This window comes from Dipodomys merriami, unplaced genomic scaffold (genome assembly GCF_024711535.1).
Source record: "Dipodomys merriami isolate MVZ:Mamm:240054 unplaced genomic scaffold, mDipMer1.0.p SCAF_8, whole genome shotgun sequence".
Classification (NCBI taxonomy): Eukaryota; Metazoa; Chordata; class Mammalia; order Rodentia; family Heteromyidae; genus Dipodomys; species Dipodomys merriami.
In genome coordinates, this window is record NW_027206401.1 from 48,746,251 (window position 1) to 48,762,256 (window position 16,006).

The following is a 16,006-nucleotide window of genomic DNA, read 5'->3' on the forward strand; positions in this document are numbered from 1 at the left end:
TTCCAGTACTAAAGTGACAACAAGTTCTCTAGAATTCCTCCTGGCTCCAAAACTGAGCTAATGATCAACCACGTCGTAGCTGGGACTGTTTTCTTCTTACAACCTGTCCCCTATTCTCAGGCGTTAACTCGAAGCTAATGTCCATACCCTGGAAGATGGCTAAAGATGTTGTGAAGTGCTGTGTCTCTAGGGCCTGCCACGTAATAAGTTTCCTTTCTCTGCCCTTCGTCATGTCTCTTTATTTGGCATATGGGGCTAGAATAGCATACCTTGGGACTCCTGGATTTGGGACCTGTGGTCTAAAAACCAAGTTTTAGAAGTAGTTAGAAGCTCAGACCATGGAGTCAGTTGAGCTAAGTTGGATTTCTGGCATTTTATTTAATAACTGTGTGACCTTGGCTGGCAGTTCTGCCACTTTTCTAAGCCCATTTCCCATCTGTATAATTGGGAGTATAAAGCTCAGGTTGTCAGAGGATTACACTTGATAATTCAAGCAAAAGCGCTTGTCTTAGCACCAGGCCCAGAGCCCAGGGCAGTTGTTAATCAGCATTATGACTGTTTCACTCCATCAGTGTTTCCAGTCCCAAATTATGATCAAGCCAATACCTGAGAACCCCAGAGGCCTAGACTTTATGAGGGACAAGGCTTGGGAGGGAGATGGGGAGACACAAATAGTAGATATTTGTCCAGAATTGTGTGGTCTATGGATTGGGTGACTTACAAGATAGGATTCTCAGGTTCTGTTGCTGGAAGTCAGGCATCTGTTTGCTGAAAAATTCACAAGAGATTAGCCTGAGATGTGGCCCTGATAGTCATGTCCCAAACTCTGCTTTAATTGGTCTGAGAGAAGTGTGGTTGTGGGATTCTACACATCTCCAAAGGTGATTCTGACTTGCAGCAAGGACTATGAACCAATGCGCTAGACCTTCGCTAGGTTTTATCTGCACCATTGGATCCAACAGGTCTGCTGTGAACCAGCCTGAGATCATGCTGTCCTTGTACCCCCTGGCAAGCACCAGGAGAACCAGAAACTGGGGCTGTCAATTTAATTCAGGCTCAGGACTGTTTGTGTTAGGAGAGAACACTTTAAGCTCCAAATCCTCAGTTCTCAGAGGGAGAGATTTTGCTGTTTTTGCAGACTTGTGTTGAAAAGAAAATTCTCTCCTGGTAAGGTACAAAATGTTTGTTTTCCTGAGGTGATAAACATGGCCTTTCTTAGCAAGTTGGAGAGCAGAGCCTCAGTACTTAACAACAAATAAGCAGAGGGCATGCAAGGGCCTAGGTCTGAGATTCTGGCAATCTCCCTACACTTTTCCGTCTCTACAGCTTGCTATTCATAGCCTTGTTTGCTTAATGGGGGCGTAGGAGAGAGCCATGTTCCTAGTAAGTTTGGTAGGGCAGTGATATTGGGCCTGGGTGCACAGACCTTCCTCGGAGAGGCCAGCCAGCTGCCTAGCTTTCATGATGCCTAGTAAACAAATCAGGGCCAAGTAAACAAATCACTTCTTTTCCTCCCTCCTCCTGGCTGGTTCCCTTCCTCCCTCTATCCCAATCTCCCTCTTTTTTTTTCTTCTCTCTTTTCTTCTTTCTGGTTCAGGGCAGGATGAAAGTGTGTCTAAGCAAGGCACTCTGACCTTTCCTTTTGGAGGGCCTGGTCTTCAGACTAAGGGGCTGCTTTGGAGGATAAAAGCATTTCCCTGGAGATCTCCTTTCTTCCTCAGGTATCTTACCTGTCCTCTTGAAAGAGGGAATTTCTGAATGTTTGCTAGGGAATGCTGCCAAAAAGGCAGATCCATGGCTTACCAGCCTTTCCAGAGTCCTCTGAAAACTGCAATCTTCTTGAGTTTCTAGGAGACAGCTTTGGAAGGGGAGATTTCTCTGAAGGGTCTGAGCCGTCTGCAGACTGGAGGCATGATACATGGGCATGAGGGAACCACAGATGCAAAGGTAGGAGGCAAGGGCCTGGGAAAGTGCTTACAAAACACCTCTTTGCTGTTCTTTTCCTTCAAAACAATGTTTCATGATGTTTCATGATGGATTAGCATTTCTTCTTCCTCCTCCTTCTCCTCTCCTCCCTTTCTTCTTGTTCTTATTATCCTTCTCCTTTTTCTCCTCCTCCTCCTCCTTTTTCTTTCTCTTTTTCTTCTTCCCAGAACTGGGGCTTGAACTCAGGTCCTGGGTACTGTCCCTTAGCTTTTTGTACAATGCAAGTGCTCTACCACTTGAACCATGCTTCCACTTCTAGCTTTTTTGGTGGTTAGTTGGAGAAATAAGTCTAATAGACTTTCTTGCCCAGGCTGGCTTTGAAGTCCAATCTTCAAATCTCATCCTCCTGAATCTACCACTAGTGCCTAGCTTGAAATTCTCTTATTAAAAGGAGAAAATTGAAACATTGACTGAATTTGTTAAACTCAGAGTGCAACAAGAGGGCATCTTGATTTGCCCTTGTTAAGAACTTGGAAGTGTGTGTGTGTGTGTGTGTGTGTGTGTGTGTGTGTGTGTGTGTGTGTGTGTGTGTGTGTTTGTGTGTGCCAGTATGGGACATGAGTACTATCCCTTGGCTTCTTTGCTTAAAGCTAGTACTCTACCACTTAAGCTATAGCTTTACTTCTAGCCTTTTGGTGGTTAATAGAAATAAGAGTTTTATAGACTTTGCTATACAAACTGGCTTCAAACCATGATCTCAGCCTCTTGAGTAGCTGGATCACATATAAGCCATAGGTAGGTTACAAGCTGAGGACTGTGAATCTGAATCCACAGCCCACAGGTGGTTGGTCCTCTCTGGGCTGCTGATATCAAATTTGATATCAGTGCCATCCTAGCAATTGGGAGGAGGAGGCAGGAAGATCATTAGCTAACATGGGCTATGTAGCAAGATTCTATTTCAAAAGCAACAAATAAACAAACAAAATTGGAAGCTTATTAAGGCTGCAACTCTAGCAGCTGACAAGCAAGTCCTTTCAGGCTTTCCCAGACACAGACATACCCTTTATTGTTTGGACCCTTGGACCCTTGTTTGTCGAACCTTGCTGACTAAAACTCCCAGAGAGAAATCCAGAGAAATAGTCAGCATCAGACAGCAGGATCTTCAGATTACACACACACACACACACACACACACACACACACACACACACACATCCATTGAAGAGAAGAATCAGAGGGGTTCCAGTTACATAAGTCAGGTAATGAATACATTTCCTTTTGAACAATATTGCCTCCTCCCTCATTCTCTCCCAGTTTTTCCTCTCCTGACTTCCCTCCACTCCCTAAGTTGTATAGTTCATTTCTAACATAGTGTCTAGAGGGTTTCACTGTAGAACAAAGGTTTCTTTGCTCCTGTTTTCTCAGTGCTTATTCCCTGCTATGTATTCTCTGCATAGGTGCTGTTCTTGCCAGTGGTTTCTTGGAACAATCCTGCTAGGGATGGCCTACTTTGTTTCAGTATAGTGTTGACCGTTCATGGGAGAGCATTAGTCTATGAGGGAGCAGCATACACCAGGCCCTACATTAATTACTCATCCATTGCCATCTACACATCAGGCATGACTGAGACCCTGCTCTGGAAAAGCCCCCCATAGCCTCGTTGGAGGGCAGCACATGAAGGCATTGCTTCCTGGTAGCCATGTTGTCCTCGAGTGACCATGTTCTTCACTGATGACGAATCCCTGCCCAGCATCATCTGGGTAATGGGCTATGACTTTTCTCCCCTGTGAAAGGACGGCGAACCATTCCAACAAACCAGGGGTCTAGGGAGCAGATGCACTGAGTCAGAGGCATGCTTTCGCTATGGCAGTCAGCTGTGACCATAGGACTGGGCTTGAGGGAAGTGGCATTGGCGATTTGTATCTCTCTCCTCTCTCCCTTTCAGGGGACTGGGGAATGAATGGATGGAACAATTCCCTGGCCTCCATTATACATGGGAGGCTGATACTGGGCGGTGGGTAGAGCCATGGAATAAAGAATCTGGATCCCCAAATGAATGTGAAACACAACCTGCTGTCTATCTAGGTTTTCCACTCCATGATCCCATTGGGCCATTTTGTTATAGCAATTGAGCTTTTATCCTACCAACACAAAGGCCTTATCTTCCCTCCCTGAGTTTAGAACCAGTTATAACAATGATCTTGGGCTTAGACAGACAAGACTCAAAATACCATGTTTGTCACTGCTGGGGAATGTGGCTTTAAGACTGTGGTCAGATAGGCTTTCTGGCACCTTTGGAATTAGATTGGCTCACCTGGTCCCTAGCTCAGGGGCCGAGGCTTCTGAAGGGGCAGAAACCATGTCTGCAGCAGGAAGTGAAAGACAGGGCCAAGAAGACTTGTTTTTCTCTCCCAGGCTCACTTCACAATGAGCTTTACTGGTCTGAAGAGCAGGAGATGCAGGTGCAGAGTAGGGTAGTCATAGCTCCATCCAAAAGGTGAAGAAGGAGGAGGCATCTCTCACATGACAAGTGTCTAGATGGTGAGGCTGCAGGTGGTGGAGAGGAGCCCACACCGGACTCAGATATGAATATGGTCCTCTAACCTTGGAGCACCAGAATCCCAACACCTGAGGGCTGGAGGACTCAGTCTTGGGAGGACCCAGTGTTGGGCCAGCGGGGACGATGCTGTTGCAGTGAATTGCAAACCAGTGGCAGAGGCAGCATGGACATTATTTCACGTGGTAGAATGCAGAGGTAGACTGGTTTCTAGACTGGCCTTGGCTCCGTCATGTTGTCCAGGGTTAGATCCTTCAATCCTTCTGCCACCCTCTGAGCAGTCTTCCTCCCATCTGAATGATCTGCCAGCTAGAATACGAAGAGAAAGTGTTCTTCCTCAAGCTCTGTCTAAGACTCAAGGACACTACACCCCCAATGGCCTCCAGCCCCTTCTTCCTGTGAATTTGGACCGGGAAGCAAGCCTTGTTCCGCTCCCACCCAACACAAGCCAGGGGGAGGACTTATCTTTAGGGTACTCAGGGCCACTGAGTCTGAGATGGGAGCCTCCCCCCAAGACCCCAGCTGTGTTGGGAGGAGAGAGGCTGGGTATACCCTCAAGGCTGTTGGGAAGTGACCTATACATGGGGATTCCCAGTTCTCTTCAGAACTGTCTTCTCTCAACTGAGGTTTAGAAATGGGGAGCTAAGTAGGTCCCTAAATGGTCTCATAAGAGGCATCCTCCACTTCTCCACTTTCTGTGACTGAGCCCTGAAGGGTAGGTGGCCGCTGAGGCCTATGGGTTGCCAGATGCTCCATGGAAGGTACATGTGCGAGAAGAGACAGGCATCCCAGTCTTCGGGATGGATGCGTTTTTGAGATTGTGAATCTCCATGTATTTTGCTTTTATTGTAGAAGCTCAGACCTATTGAGTATTTTTTTTTGGACCTGGTTTTATGATGAACATCTTTCTGCGGGTCTAATAGGACCCACACTGGTTCAAACCCTCAGCATCTTGAAACTGTCAGTCTCATACCTGATTTTTTTCTCTCTCTCTAGTTAATCTTCTCTCTTTAACCGATTGGTAGTTCCTGTTCATAGTCTCGCAGGGCTTCCCATTTCCTAAAGCGTGAAGCACAAATCTCTTTTTGGCACAGAAAGCCGGCTCTGAACTGGCCCCTATAGATGTTAGTATTAGCCTCGCACTGCGCATGACAGCTGTCTACCACACTTCGGTCAATGGCAGCTCAGTCCATTCATTGGTTCCTTCAGCATTAGGAGAGGCCTCCTGATCTTGAATCATGTAGCATCCCCTAAGGGATCTCCTTGTCCCACTTTTGCCTCTGCAGTCTATTCCTACCTCAGAAACCACATCAATCCTGTTTAAAACCAAAGTCAAATCAATGTTGCCAGTCATCTGCTCAAAGCTTTCTGGAGTTGTCAGATTTAACAAATACAAATACAAGAATCCTAATTAAATTAGAATTTCAGAAGAACTGTGTGTGTGTGTGTGTGTGTGTGTGTGTGTGTGTGTGTGTGTGTGTGAGAGAGAGAGAGAGAGAGAGAGAGAGAGAGAGAGAGAGAGAGAGAGAGAGAGTATCCTGGGGCTTTTGGAGATTACCTCACAGATTTTCCTGCCCCGTTTGGCTTGGAACTGTGATCCTCAGATCTCAGCCTCCAAAGTAGCTAGGATTGCATGTGTGAGCCACCATGACCTGGTACATATGCCTCATGCAATATTTGGGGTATATTTTTTACTAAAAATATATTCAAGTTTCTGTGATGATAACCAATAGTTTTCTATGTCCTTCAGTTAATGCAAAATCGTATTACCTGGCTTTCAGTATTATTCTAACCTTATCACCCATTCCTCTCTTGTTGTCTCATCTTCCCCAGCTCCCTGGCCTTCTTACTGCTCCCACAACCAACCATGTATGTATATTTCTGTCCTAGGGCCTAAGTACCGGCTATTTCTAGCACAAGGAACACTCTTCCCTATCAAATAGCCATGCGTACATCACTCCCTCACTTCCTGCATCTCTTTCTGAATGTCATCTTTCCAGGGATGTCTTCTCTGATGATTCTGAAATTGTCACTCCCCACATGTTGTCATCCTCTGTCCTCCTTTCCTGTGTTATTTTGTCTCTAGAGAATTTACCACTTTTCTGACAGTTACTGTATTTAGTTGCTTGTTTGCTTCTTGTCAGTCTTTGTCTTCAACCCTAACTGGGATGTAGATTCCACCACAGCAAGCACTTGGCCTGTCTAATGAAGTGTGGTCAGCCCAGTACCTAGGAAAGTTCTGCCAGAGTAATAATCAATAAAGAGCTGATGAATGCACAAATAAATCAATGCACCAAGAAATATGAGACAACTCTAGAAGTGATAAGTACTATGGAGAAAAATTAGGTGAAAGATTAGAGAGTGTGGGATGGTCTCTCTTGAGAAAGTCATCTTTCAGCCAGGACTTGAATAATGTGTGTGTGTGTGTGTGTGTGTGTGTGTGTGTGTGTGTGTGTGTGTGTGTGTGTGTGTGTGTGTGAACAGGGGCTTAATCTCAGGGCCTCTTGCTATAGCTTGGCCTTTTGGCTCAACGCTGGCACTTTAATATTTGAGCCACACCTCCACTTCTGACTTTTTGCTGGTTAATTGCAGGTAAGTGTCTTCTGAATTTATCTGTTGGGGCTGGCACTGAACCCTGATCTTCAGATATCAGCCTCCTGAGTAGCTAGGATTATAGGTGTGACCAGCAATGCTAGCTTGAACAACATTTTGGTGAAGTTGCTCATCTTCAGCCTCCCTGTGGTCACTGATATTCCTGAAGCTGCCCTTTTCTTCACCGCTTCGTGGTGGCCACATTGCCAGTCTCTGCTTGACATTTCAGTCCCTGTCCAGGCTAATGCCTTTCTGCCTAGAGAAATGAGGCAGGAGCTTCTCTGAGCTGACTTGCTGAGGGTGCTCTCTGTGCGCTTTGTTGGGGGGGGGTGTGGAGGATGGGGGAGGCACACAGTCAAAGGCCTTGCCCAGGAGTAACAATCAAAGTCCTGCCCTGTGAGGGTCAGGGCCTGGGAGACTGAGGATTTCTTTTTATCTTACACATTTAAAAACAGCCAACTCCCTTCTTTCAATAAGGGCCATCTGGATGATAGTGTTTGGAAGCTTAAAAAAAAAACAACCTTTTTAATGCTTTAATCTTCTTAGTGTCTTCAAACATCAGGTCTTCTTTCTCAGGCTCAGCCAGGGGATGGGGTTCTTTATCTACATCTGTGTTGCTGGCTGAGAAGTTGTGTCCCCAGAATCTCAGAAGCTGCTGGGCCTCACCTCAGAAAGACTGGCTTCAGGGATTTCAGAGGAGTGCCATTAAACTCTGTCAGCTGAGCAATCCTCCAGAAGACACAGGATTAGCAGCTGGGAGTGGGGGAGGGGGGAACTGTCTGTCTCTCTCTGTCTCTTAGCAAACTTCACTTTCCGCTCCTTGGGAATTTTCAGATGTCTTTTGCATATTTAAATGCTGAAGCTGTTGTGTGGAAAACTTTCTTATAGCTTGTGAATATGATAGAAACAGAATAGCTTTGCTCTGAATGAGAAACCCAATAATACAAATTTTGTTTCCACTTCATTTTCTTTTTTGGGCTGTTCTGGGAATTTATATTGGCCATTTAATTTTACTGTTATGGTTTTATAAGGATATTATCTCTATGTACAATAATACTGTTTTTCTAAAAAAAGAATTATAAATTGTATGGAAGCATTTGTGTCTAAACTTCTAAAAGTGAAAATATTTCTATCATTTTATTCTCCATGTGAATTTGGAAAACTGCTCCTTTCAGATTGCTGTCTAAAGACTTGTAGGAAGTCAGATGTGCTATAATTTTCTTCTATCTCATTATATAACTCTTGAGAAATCGCTTTTCCAATGGTTGCAAAATAACATTTATCAAACAATGAATATTTATGTTTTTGTTTGGGATACTATAGAATATAATAAAAGAAGCCTGGGTACCAGTGGCTCACACCTATGATCCTAGTTACTCACAGGCTAAGATCTGAGGATTGTTGTTCAAAGCCAGCCTGGGCAAGAAAGCCTATGAGACTCTCTTTTTTTAAGTTGTTATTGTAGAGTTAATACACAGAGGGGTTATAGTTGCATGAATTAGATAGTGAGTAATGAGTGCAATTCCTTTTGAACCATATGTTCCCTTCCATTGCTCCCTCCTGCCCTACTGACAAAATATCCGGTTCATTTTCCACATACTGTCTAGTGACCATGAGAGTCTTATCTCCAATTAACCACCCAAAAGCCAGAAGTTGGAGCTGTGGCTCAAGTGGTAGAGTGCTAGCCTTGAGGAACTACAAAACAAAATAAAACAAAAAGCGCCAATGTCCTGAGTTCAAGCCTCAGGACTAGCAAAAAAAAAAAAAAAGAATACAGTAAAAAATATACAAGAGCAATGAGCAAACATTGGCTGGTGCTCATAGCATCACGTGTCTTCTGTTTATCAATGCATCTGTTTATTACAGCATCATGTGCCTTCTCATGATCAAAGTTGACTTGTTTATGATTTTTCTCTTGGGGAAAGTCATGGAGTACTTGAGACTAATCTCATAACCTACAAACACTTATGAAAAACTAAATGGCTTTCATTTATTAAAGGCCAGCGCAGGAGGCTGACATAGTACTCATTATAGCCATTTATTAAATGTTTATCCCATGGATTAGATCATTTTCTCCCCCACAATAGTCCAGTCAGTTGGATTGAATAACCACCTCCATTTTACAGATGAGGGACTTTGAATTTCAGAAAGTGAGTGTTCACCTAAACATGCAACTGGCAACTAATATAGAGAATTATATTATAGGGGGTAGAATTTGTGAATATTCCAAGTATGAGAAGACATAGGAAGTAGGCACTGGTGGCTCACGCCTGTAACCCTAGCTGCTCAGGAGGCTGAGATATGAGGATTGCTGTTTGAAGCTAGCTTGGGCAGGAAAGTCCATGAGACTCTTATCTCCAATTAGCCTCAGACACAGCTGGAAGTGGCACTATGGCTCAGTGGTAGAGTGCTAGCCTTGAGCAAAAAGAAGGCCAAGGATTATACCCAGGCCCACAGTTCAAGCCCCAGGAATGCCCCCCCCAAAGAAAAGAAAAGAAAAGAAAGAAGAAGAAAAAAATCACTTTATTGACCCTTAGTTTCAGAGCATAGAAAGGTTTGGGGTGTAAAATTGAGCAAAGAGAAATGGGATTATCATCATAATTATTGTACTTGATTAAGTAGACATTATTCTTTTAAAGTAGGAAGAGTAGATGATTTTTGAGTGCTAGAGAAGTCCAGATGGGTTGTTGACAAAGTTTCTGAATTGGCATGATCAGTACAAGGGATTTTTATGGATTGGAAAGTGGATGAAAGACACTAACAAGAGATAAGTGAACTGGAACATCCCCAATGGGCAAGATTAGTGCTACAAAACGAAATCAATAGGTAAATTAGACATGTCATTCTCAAAGGCCCTTCTGCAGAATATCAGTATCCCACTAAGAAAATAAAATGCTGGGAATATTTTTGCAACATGCAGGAAAACAAGCTGAGAACTACTTCCTTTCTTTTTTAATTTAATTAATTAATTAATGTGTGTGTGTGTGTGTGTGTGTGTGTGTGTGTGTGTGTGTGTGTGTGTGTGTGTGTGTGTGTGTGTGTGTATTAGTGGAGTTTGAACTCAGGTCTTTGTGTTTGCCTAGCAGATGCTCTACCACTTGAGTTATGCCCCTAGCTCTCTTTTACCTTTGTTATTTTTCAAATAGAGTTTCATGTTTTTGCCTAGGGCTGGGCTCAGATCTTGATCTTTCTGCCTATTTCTCCAAGATGACTAGGAAGACCACTGCACACCATCATTTCAGGCTTATTTGTTGACATAACATCTTGCTAGCTTTTTGCCCTCATTGGCCTCAAACTACATACCTCCAACTTTTGCCTCCCAAATAAAGAGGGTTAGAAACATGAATTGTTATGCCTGGAGCTTAAAAAATTTAAAAACACTCATTCTTGGTATATAAGAATATATATAAAAGAATAGAAATAGTATTGGAAAATTTCAGGAAAGAACTATCATTGATGGACTAGTTTGATTTGTATGAACACAATCATTCTTTTAGTGCTTTCTTGTCACATGCAGTTTGGTTTTGTTAATGTAGTTATTCTTGGTTGATATGATAAAGAGACTGTTTTGCTTACCACTGCACAGCACATTAACATGGAAAGCATCCACTGTGGATTGGGCCTTGTCAAAATTTAGAGACTCATAAACAATGAATATTGATGATTTCCCATGAATCTGTGGGTCATCATCGATTTGTGTCACCTCTGCTGAGTCTACTTATGCATTTGGGTTCAAAAGGTTTTGCAATGTTCTATTGCCAGGGAGAGAAACAATTTGTGGCCATGTTTTACATCTAGGTTGACTTGGCACTATGAGTTAGTCCATGAGAGATGAGAGACACAAGAAGAATAGGCCACCTCACTGGAAAGATTGCAAACTGTTCAACATATCTCACTCACTCAGACAATTCACGAGACCCTGGGAGGAAATGAATGGTTTCTCCAGGAAGTCATTATGCGTTGCAAGTATGGTAGGCTGCGATGTAACTTTTCTCTCTTTGGTCTGGTTTTCTGTGAGACTGTCTCTGGAAAAGATTTGCATGCATGGAAATAGATTGAGGAATGCTCTTGTCCATGAAGCGTAGGCAGAGAAGAGTTTGAACTTCAATTCTGTTGGATGTGTGGCCTAGTTACTGCATGGGAGCTTCAGAGGTGTCCTTCTTGATTCTGAGTCACAGGATTGGAGTAGTTCCTGGAGAAGAAGGTCTAATCTGGAGTTAGGAGGTTTCCCTAGGCAGAGGGCAGTTCTAGGGGACAGACAGCTAAATCCCATAAATCACACCCAGAGGATGGGGACTGAGTGCTTAGGTGCTAGAAGAGCGGTTGGATCCCAGTATCCTCTAGTGATACATCTGTCCAATGACTGGCATTTGATTTGCTTTGTCCAATAGAATGTGGTGGAGGTGATATGATTGAGCATCTTTTTGGAGCCCTGAGTTCTGATTATATGTTGTAAAGAAGTCTGGGCTACTTCCTTTTGGTCAGCACTAACTACCAAACATGTACATGAGGTTTTTCTAACACCTCCTGTCCCGTTGGAACCTCCAAAGATGACAGCTGATAGATGCTAGGGGAGACCAGAAAGCACTTGACTTATTCAAACACTGATCAAGCTGATAAGCCACAGACTCCTGGGGAAATGAAATTACTATTTTTTGAGGCAGTTGGTTTGTTATGCAGCAAAAGACAACTGATCAAGTTGAGAAATCTGTTAAAAAATTGGTACCTAAAACTAAAAATGTACCTAATAAAATTTAGATCTGATTTGTCAAACAAAAAATGTTGGAAATGTCAGGATATATATAATAAGCAAGAGAGAGAAGAGGAGAGAGGCCCAAGAAGGAACACTTCATTCTTAAGAAGAATTTAGAGGGAATTAGAGAGCCCAGGACTAACTAGATTGAAAAATAAAACTATTTTTTCATCACCAGACTTGAGCCAGGATAAAAGAGTCTCAAAGTCAAAGGAGTCTTTTTTTTAAATTTAATTTTATGTTATTTGTGAACATACTGTACAGAGGAGTTACAATTACATGGGCAGGATAATGCATACATTTCTTACCAAGCATTGCAGCCTCCTCCTTTGTTTACCCTTCACATCCCTTCCCAGCCTCCCCTCTCCCCCCTCATAGGAGTCTTGATGTCAAAAGTCAAATCAAAGGTATATCAATAAGATTCTTGGTTTAGATTTCTGAAAGATTTCAGATGATGTCTATTAGACCATCTCAGCTGAATGAAAGAGCTTCTAAGAATCTTCCCTTGAGCTGTAGTGGCCTGTCAAGCTTCTCAAATAGAACACAAAAAACAAAAACCCATGTTGATATGAATATGGGTGCCAATTTTATCAAGGAGAGTATCATGATTTGATAAGTAAAAAGTCCACAGGTATTTTAAGGGTATTGTTATGATCAAAGGACCACAAGTTTGTTTGAAAAAGAGAATGAAATTATTCGAATTACTTGGAGTGCTTTAGTCTCCCCGATTTTTATGTGTTGAAAGAAGGTGTGAAGAACTGCAAAAGGTCTGAGATATTTTTCCTACTTATAACTTAACAAGGAAGGCCTGCCATTATTTATTGGGAACTGTGAAAAATACGAATCTCACTGGCTGGTAGTGGCTCACAACTGTAACCCTAACTACTCAGCATCAAAACAGAACTTAGAAAGTGGAAAAACCTCCCATGCTCCTGGATTGGAAGGATCAACATCGTGAAAATGGCAATCCTTCCCAAGGCTATCTACAAATTCAATGCGGTGCCTATCAATATTCCAACCTCATTCTTCAAGGAAATAGAAGAGGCAATCCAAAAATTCATATGGAGCAATAAAAGACCTCGAATAGCAAAAACGATCCTCAACAGAAAGAACAGTGCTGGAGGAATATCAATACCAAATTTCAAACTCTACTACAAAGCCATAGTTGTTGTATGGACTCGGGACCCCCGAAAGATCACCAGAGACCACGACCCATGCAAACAGCAAAAGAGTCGTTTATTTGCAAGCTCAAGCTTGGTCCTCCACGCACTCGGTAATTGGTAATGCTAAGAGGCCCCAGCACAAAATCAGCACAGCTTTTTACAGCATTTAACAAACAAGTTTAGGGGATTTCCCCACAAGCAGTTACATGATTGGTTAACATTTATAAAGATTACATAGTCATTTTTTATTCGCCCATGTACTGAGGTTTGAGTCCGCCCTAACCGCGATGCCCTTTTTCTGAACTATTGGTCCATGTTTGACGGTTCGTTATGTTCTGTTCCTAGAACACTTGGGCAATTGTTCTGTTTCTTAAGGGTGGGCAGGGTTGATGGCAACCGAGAATTGTTTTTTTCTCTCTCTCTTGGGCTTACTCTGAGGGTAGCCCAGCACAAGATGGTGGGGTTAATCTCAAAATGGAGTTACTTTAGCTCTTCATTAGTAATCAAAACAGCTTGGTACTGGCACAAGAACAGACCTGAGCACCAATGGAATAGAATTGAAACCCAGAAATGAACCCACAGACCTATAGCCACTTAATCTTTGATAAGGGAGCTAAAAAAATAGAATGGAAGAAAGACAGCCTCTTCAGTAAATGGTGCTGGCAAAATTGGTTAACCACTTGTAGAAAACTAAAGCTAGATCCTTGTATGTCACCCTGCACCAGAATCAACTCCAAATAGGATCTGGAGATCGAAATTCAAAGACAGTCTAGGTGGGGCTCTAATTAACTAGCAAAAGCTAAGAGGGAAGCTATGGCTCAAGTGGTAGAGTGCTAGCCTTGAGCAAAAAAGTTAAAGAATACCACCTAGGCCTTGAGTTCAAGCTCTAGTACCAGTAATAAACAAAACCATGAAGCTTGAGGCTGGGGATATAACCCAGTGATAGAGGATTTGTCTAAGAATAAAGGTTCTGAGTTCAATGTGCAAAAACAAAATCAAAACAAATCCCAAACAAATCAACAAAGACAAAAAAAAGAAAAAAAACCAACAACCATGAAGTTTCTGGACTGGAGACAATAAGCTGTTCTTCATGGCCTGGCAGATAGTATGAGTACAAGCATATCTATGTTGCTTTCCTGATGCTCCTCTTCTGTAGGGTGAAAGGAAGTGAGTCAGGTGATACCTAGTATGCAGGGAGCTGCATTAACAGCCACTTCCTTCAGAGCAACTCTGAAGTTGGGAAAGTTGAATCTTTATGGCATGTAGTACACATACCTGCTTGTGGCTCCAAAGAGATACTGTCTTCCATAGCAAACCTGCTAATTCCTCCAAAGGGAGACACCATCTCTGTATTCCACGTAAACATCTCAGAACAACAGCCTGGAATAAAACCAGTACCCATGTATCTACTTTTGTGGTTGTTGTTGGTGGTGGTCGTGGGGCTTGAACTCTGGGCCTGAGCACTGTCCCTCAGCTCTTCAGCTCAAGGCAAGCTCTACCACTTGAGCCACAGCGCCACTTCCGGTTTTCTGGTGGTTTATTGGAGATAAGAGTCTCACATATCTTTCCTGCCTGGGCTGGCTTTGAACCACTGTCCTCAGATTTCAGCCTCCTGAGTAGCTAGGATTACAGGCGTGAGCCACCAGCACCCGGCTGTATCTACTTTCAAGACGTGAAGAATTGTAAAAGACAGAAAATTCCCTCCCATGGAAATGGCGCTGTAGCTCAAGTGGTAGAGTGCTCGCCTTGAGCTGAAGGGCTGAGGGACAGCGCCCAGGCCCAGAGTTCAAGCCCCATGACCGACCAAAAAAAAAAAAAAGCAAAAGAAAAAGAAAAAGAAAATCCCCCCCCCCCCAACAGCAAACTACTACAAGCATGAACCATTCTAATGGGACAGTTGTGTCTCAGAAGATTCTCTGAGAAGGCCAAGAGTCCAGAGTTTAAATCCATATTGTTGAAAGATAATGGGCTAGGAATCTGTTCTCAAGGAGAACCAGAGAACACATCTAGGAGTTCTATTCCCAGGCATCAAAACTGGTTCCTGTCAGGCATGATGACATCCATAATCCCAGTACTTTGGAGGCAAAGGAAGGAAGATCATAATTTTGAGGCAAGTCTGGTCTACACAGTGAGACCCTGTCTCTAAGCAGACAACAAAGGAGCAAAATTGTACCTTAGTCAAGAAATAGCCTCTGACCCACAGCAGAGATCCTGGCAACACATGCTCAGTTAGGTTCCTTGTCTATTTGGGATGGGTGACTTGATTCTTTCCCTTTAGGAATGGTAGTGCCTACAGCAGCCATCCTGTCTCTGCCCCTTATTATTGTATATTGAGTATGTGAAGGCATATAATGTCTCTTAAGCTCATCAGCCTCACTCAAGAGGGGATACTTGTGACCTAATGTGGCACATGAGATTCTGGACTTCAAACCTACTGCCATATTGGAGAGGAATATCATTTTTTGAGTGGGACTGGAAGTCTTTTCACATGGAAATAATATAACAAATGTGTGGATTTATGGTGGCTTGCAATGATAACCACGTGACCTTCCTTCCCTGCATGGGTCTTCTTGCCATACAACTTCTGCATCTAGACTGCCTAAGCAATTTTTTCTGATGACAAGGGCTTTTGCAAACATGATGTATGTAGAGGTGAGATGGGTGGGGTTTTATTGTGCCTGGATTTTTGCCACTGCCAGGGAAGCAATCTGAGCTAGCCAGGGAAGATGAGTGGGGCATAGGAAGAAGAGATTAGACCTGTACCAACTGCTAGTCACATGGGCTAGCTAGGCTAGCCAGCCACAGACCCAGGAGCAAGGCCAGCAGTGGTCTTCCTAGCTGGCCTGGCCTCCACACAGTGTAAAGAGAAGCAATACAGTTGTGCAAAGCCACTAAGTTTACAGGTGCTCAGTATGTACCCAAAGTGCATTGCTATATCAACCTCAAACGTGGCATGTACTAATCAATAAATATTTTCTGAATGAATATTTATGGTGTTATAATGAATATAAAAAT

General features: G+C 43.1%; 1 long non-coding RNA gene across 1 annotated transcript in view; it reads left to right on the plus strand.

The window, feature by feature from the left end:
• The first annotated feature begins 1,565 nt into the window (after nucleotides 1–1,565).
• The window catches only part of LOC138819447 (uncharacterized), a 45,535-nt gene continuing 31,094 nt past the window's right edge, over nucleotides 1,566–16,006 (plus strand). The window contains exons 1-2 of the long non-coding RNA XR_011369437.1: nucleotides 1,566–1,721; nucleotides 1,852–1,947. This is a non-coding gene — a long non-coding RNA (uncharacterized lncRNA). The remainder of the gene's footprint in view (nucleotides 1,722–1,851; nucleotides 1,948–16,006) is intronic.